The sequence below is a fragment of the Camellia sinensis genome, chromosome 1 (assembly GCF_055761805.1).
Source record: "Camellia sinensis isolate YWXY chromosome 1, ASM5576180v1, whole genome shotgun sequence".
In the NCBI taxonomy this organism is placed as follows: Eukaryota; Viridiplantae; Streptophyta; class Magnoliopsida; order Ericales; family Theaceae; genus Camellia; species Camellia sinensis.
Genome location: NC_138961.1, coordinates 18,001,111 through 18,007,362, shown reverse-complemented (window position 1 = coordinate 18,007,362; position 6,252 = coordinate 18,001,111). Strand labels below are relative to the sequence as shown.

At 35.2% G+C, this 6,252-nt stretch overlaps 1 pseudogene across 1 annotated transcript; it reads left to right on the top strand.

Annotated features, from left to right (window-relative positions):
* Positions 1 to 1,503: 1,503 nt before the first annotated feature.
* On the top strand, positions 1,504 to 3,347 carry LOC145791934 (UDP-glucosyltransferase 29 pseudogene; annotated as a pseudogene). Its single transcript, XR_014331212.1, has one exon. The product of XR_014331212.1 is annotated as a UDP-glucosyltransferase 29 pseudogene (transcript).
* Positions 3,348 to 6,252: the final 2,905 nt, after the last annotated feature.

The window sequence follows — 6,252 nt, the reverse complement described above, 5'->3', positions numbered from 1 at the left end:
TATTTTCTTTATGTTTGCAAAATTTTTTTAAAAAAAATCTCAAAATCCAAGGGGACACGTGACTCTCCTGACTCCCTCCGCCATTGGTGGTGTTCCAACTTTGTTTTTATTTTCGAAACAGTGAGACCTACCATCTTTTTGTGTATTTTTAGAAAACAATTGAGCCTCCGTTTGGGAAGTGGGTTGGCTTTTTGACTTTTTGGCTTTTTTGGCTATTTTAGCCTGGGCTAAAAAGTTTGGTTTGGGAAGGGTTTTTTGACTTTTTGGCTTTTTTAATTTTTTTTGTGAGAGAAGAGTGTAATGATTATGGGTTGGATTTGATGTTTTGTTTGTTGTGGCTAAAATAGACTGTTTTGTCTTTTGTGGCTATTTTAGCCCCAACCCAACTTGCCAAACACCACCTGAATATTTATCCTTCAACAAATGGTGTAAAATAATATTCCAAAATCACTCAATAATTTCTCCGAAGTTGGACCAGGACGGTAGTTGATCCCATTTATTACACAAATATAATGCATTCGTACATAAAAATCCCATTAGAAAGATATGTCGGTACGCAATAAATTAATATTTTTTAGTTTAAAAAACAAAAAAACATCTTGTAATATAAATGCATGGAATAATACTATTCATTTCATAATTGGACCAATACAACATTAATTTAATTTTGACAACACAATCATAATATCCAGAAAATTCAATAAAATTTTCTAGGACAGTAGGATTTTCCCGATGCAGGGCCGGCTCAAGAGGGAAGCCGATGAAGCACCTACTTTAGGCCGCTGTTTTAATAAAGGCCTCATTTTGAAATAAGGTCTCATAAAGACAACTAGAAAAAAAAAAAAAAAACCAAAAGAACTAGGTTTCAGTAGCTTTTTTCAAATTATAAAGAAGTTACAGTGGCTTTACCGACAAAAGAAAGGAAAAAGGCTCCATATAGCCGACAAAAAATAAAAGCCAAAAAAGAGGTTATATATTATCGGATGGATTTTATTATTATTTATTATTTTTTTATGTATACTCAAACAACAAATGTTATATGCATATGTAGAATTCATTATATTTTAAAAATTATGACAAAAAATATACACGACATTTTTTGTATTTTTTATTGTGAACCCTACATGTACACTTGTTTCTTGTTTGATATTGAAATCTATTTAACCACAAATATATTTTTTCTTGTGTTCAAATAAATTGGGGGTCATTTGTGTTTGTCTAAAACTCTACATTCAAAACCCAACACTATTTTTAAATTATGATTTGGATTAAAATTTATAATTAAATAAAATTTTAAAATAAAATTCAAAATTATTTTCAAAACTCCTCTCTTCTCTTTTTTATTTTATTATTATTATTAATCAATTAATCAATCACTTTTTCTCTCTCATCTCTCCTCTCACATTCTTTCACATTTTATACACCAATCAATCAAAAAAAATAAAAAAATAAATACAAATCATCCCCAAATTATTTTTAAAACTCATAACCAAACAATTTTTTTTTTTTTTTTCCAAATTATGATTTAAAAATTTAAAACTCAAAATATAACTATACACCCAAATCAAAATTCTAAAACTAAATCAAAGGGACCCAGTGATTTACTATTTCAATATGCTCTCAACTAAAAAACATATTAAAAATAAATAAATAAATAAAAAACTTTGAACTTTCGCTTTACACATGGGTTGAGCCGGCGCTGTCCACATGCATATATATCATTGAGTGCATCAACATTCACCACGACAAAAAGCCTCACCAAAGAGAAAGAGATCATGGATTCAAAAAAGAGCAAAATGAATGTCCTAATGCTACCATGGTTAGCCCAAGGTCACATCACTCCCTTCCTAGAGCTTGCCAAGAAACTCACAAACAAAAACTTCCACATATATTTCTGTTCTACACCAATCAATCTCATATCCATCAAGAAAAGAATCACAGACAAGTACTCTCTCTCCATTGAACTTGTAGAAATCCACCTTCCATCCTTGCCTGAGCTCCCTCCTCACTACCACACCACCAATGGCCTCCCCATCCATCTCAATTCCACTCTCAAAACAGCCTTTGAGATGGCAAGCACAAGCTTCTCCACCATCCTCAACACACTAAGCCCAGATCTTGTAATTTATGACGTCAGCCCCTCATGGGCACAATCCACTGCCTTGTCGTTTGATATTCCCGCAGTCCAGCTCATGATTACCGGAGCCACGGTGGTTTCTTTTGGCCAACATATGATTAAGCACTGTGGCAGTGTTGAATTCCCATTTCCGGCAATTAAGCTGCAGGGATTCCATGAAACGCAGTTTCGCCACTTTGTTGAGACTGTTGTAAAAGAATACAATGACAAACAAGTTGCCTCTGTAAATGATCAACCATCTTGCAACTTTATGTTGTACAACACTTTTAGAGAGCTTGAAGGTAAATACATTGATTATCTACCGGTTATAGGTGAGAAGAAGGTTGTCCCTGTTGGTCCACTTGTTCAAGGCATTGATGATGATGAAAATGAGCACTCTGAGATCATACAATGGCTTGACAACAAGGGTGAGTACTCCACTTTGTTTGTTTCTTTTGGGAGTGAGTATTTTATGTCCAAGGAAGAGATTGAAGAGATAGCTCATGGGTTAGAGCTTAGCATGGTTAATTTCATATGGGTTGTTAGGTTTCCTGAGGTAGAGAAAGTTGAGCTTGAAGAAGCACTTCCTAAGGGGTTTATTGACAGGGTAGGAGAGAGAGGACTGGTTGTGGAGGGTTGGGCTCCACAGGCAAGAATTCTAACCCATTCAAGCACTGGTGGATTTGTGAGTCACTGTGGATGGAATTCAGTATTGGAAAGCCTAAAGTTTGGGGTTCCAATGGTAGCCATACCCATGCAATATGAGCAGCCGTTGAATGCTAAACTAGTGGAGGAGGTTGGTGTGGCTGCGGAGGTCAACAGAGACATCAATGGAAGACTCAACAGAGAAGAGATAGCACAGGTAATAAGGAAGGTTGTGGTGGAGAAAAGTGGAGAGGACATAAGGATTAAAGCGAGAATTTTTGGGGATAAAATAAGAATGAAAGGAGATGAAGAGATAGACGAGGCAGTAGAAGTGTTGCTGCAGCTTTGTAAGGATGTGAAGTTGCTCAAAAATTAGTAGAGCAATTTTATTGAAATATTTAAGTGGGTTGAAAAAGTTTTTTTATTTTTTATTTTTATTTTTATTTTTATTGGGTCGTATGGTATACAAACTGATCCTTGATTAGGTTGTATACGAGTAGAAGATCAACAAATATTGTTTTCGATCATGTTGTGCTTGTATTGGACTTGGTTGCTCTTTTTTTTATCTACATTTACCGCTTCACTATCATTGGTGTAATTGTTTCATCTTTTTAATGTAGTATTGACACATGAGGTGGTATACTAAATATGGTATAAAAGTTGTTAAGTGAAGCATTACTCTAATAAAATGAAATACAAAAAAAAAGAAAAAAGAAAAGAAAAGAAAAGATAAATGTTAGAAATACACAATTTTAGATACAAATTCACTCATAATAATGTGCCAAGAGAGTTAGGTTCTATATGATTGAATGTATAACAAATCAAAAGTTGATAGTTATTATACTACATTGTGAGTTTCAAACAATTTCTACATTGACATCACTTTAAATTTAAAGAAAATATAATGAGCTTACAAATTTGACATAATTATATTAGATTGCATTAAAGTTGTAATTAACATAACTTAATGTCCTTTTCATCAAAAATTATTTAGTCATATAAGTGAAAAAATAATATTGTAATATCTTTTATATTATTTATTTATTTTTTATATTTAGACACTATCTATATTACTTTTGGTATTTTTATTTTACTAAAAGAGATAGATATATAATTGTGGAAGGCAAAAAAGGAGTCAACATAAGGCAAGATTGGAATTCCTGGGTTGGTAGAGGGAAAGCAGCATCGCTAACAAAGTGGAAAGTCAGCCTATGATAGTTTGAGTCTGGCCTGATAGCCCAAGACCAGACTAGGCCAGGGAAGTTTTAGGACAGAAGATAGGTGGAAGAAAATGCCCTCAACAAGGGCGCAGACCCAGTCAACCCACATTTCTTTATTTTAGGTTCAAGCAACTCCTAGAAATCCGCATCTAGTGGAGCACAATCCCTAACGAAAAGGGGCTGACATGAGGAGTGGGGAGAAGCCTAACAGTTAACAACAGTTAGTAGGAACAAGCTATAAAAGGGGAAGCAATCAGCACAATGGAGATATGCAAAAACTTCTACCTGAACCTCACTAAGATAATCCTACACCTTCGTCATTGACTTAGGCATCAGAGGGTTCCCAAGCTGCTCCAGCTGTCCTTTTTTACCTTTATCCAAGTGTTTTTCAAGTCAGGAATCGGGTTATCTCCGTCGTGTCACCACCGCAGCCTAAGTTGTTTGATTTTTACCCACCACAATTTGGCACTGTTTCTGGGAATTTTACAGCCAAAAGCCTAGTTTCACTTGCTGAGATTCTAGATTATCCATGGCGGTGAAAGATGCCAACCTATTTATTAAGGATGAACATGATGGAAACCTCTCCCCAAGCCAATGAAGGTTCCCTTTGAATGTCGGAACATGATAGGAACGACGCAAACAAGAAGAGAGAAACTTATTCGCCATTGAAAACTCAGAGAGCAATAATTAGGAGCAAGAGTTGGCCAGCCGTGATTGAACCATAGGTGACATGAACTAGCAACTTAAGGAGTTTGCTGACCAAGTCAGAACCTTGAAGCAAGACCAGAATCAAGCACTGGTGCCTCGAGGGCAAAATGAGGCACCCCCTAAGGAGGCAGTCACAACGATCTAAGGAGAGGACGTGGACTGAGGCAAACCCGAGACCCGCACTAACTCGTAGGGTTGGCGAAACCAATCACATGGCGAGTAGTTTACCCCGATCTAAAGGGCAACGCTAGACCTTTTCCAAACGAAAGGAATATCAAACAAAGGATTACGCCTGTTCAGACGACGTAAGATCCTTTTCTACATAAAAGGGAAGTAGCATGAGGGAAACATCTAAGGAGGTCAGGTCCAGCCCAGAGTTCCGACTTCCCTATAGAGGACATAAGGGAATTTATTAACACCCAAAGGCAGGAAAGGACAGCCCAGGACCAGACCAGACCAGACCAGAACCGACAGCACTCTAGATCACTCGTGGAAATATCAAGATAGAACAACCCATGTCATGACCCAAACCCACCCCTATGGATTAGAGTCAAAACCAGTCAGTAATCATGAGATTACCTGTGGCCTCAGTCAGAAATCAAATCATATTTAATAATAAGGGGTCAAATTGCGGAAGCAAAATTTGCAAAGATTGTCTAATGAGCTGTGCATACATGGCTCAGCCAACACATTCTCATATATGTAATAACTCACACTATAAAAACATCCATATTAAGTATGTATTGCATAAGTCCAGGATCATTCAAAAGTCAATATTCTTGTGTATTTATTAATTTTTTAAAATATTTTTTTTACATATATTTTACTTTTTAAATACATATAAGTAAGGTGCATCTAAAAGAGTAAAAAAATTGCTTAAAATTTTAAAATAATTCACTAAAAATAAAAAAACATGAAAAATAAAAAAACTCAATTTTCAGAAAATCGAGTCCAGAAAATTAAAACATTGTGAGACATTAAATATATACAAATAATAGCATAAACACATTATGTATGTATTAAATAATATAAAAAAAAAATCTTATCGAGCCAAACTCGAACTCAGTTAGTTATCAAGTCGAGATCGAACTCAATAAACGAGATCGATAATCAAACGAGCTGAACTCAAACTTAGTAAAGAAAGAAAGTTGTCAATAGAGATATGCCTTTGTTTCTCTAATGAGACAGAATCAATTCTAGCTCCTTCTATATCTCAACAACTTTGCAATAATCACCACCACTTAGAACTGATGGCTATACTACACCTTTTGAAAGCAGTCTTAGATTTCTTTTGTGTAATTTTGGTAAGGTTCATCATTTGTTACTAAAGCAAGAGTATAAATTTCCATTCCAGATTTTGTAGCTTAGTGTTGGTGGCTGGTAGTTAGAATGCCTCTTTATTCATGGTTGAGACACCAACAGATTTTCTATTTTCAGAGGCATATTAGCAAAAAGGTGCGCATAATTTACACATAAATTAAATAAAAGAAAAAGAACATGGAAACATACAGTGGCACAACTTGTAAGACAAATGAGCATGGCAGTAGCTATCTACATACCAGA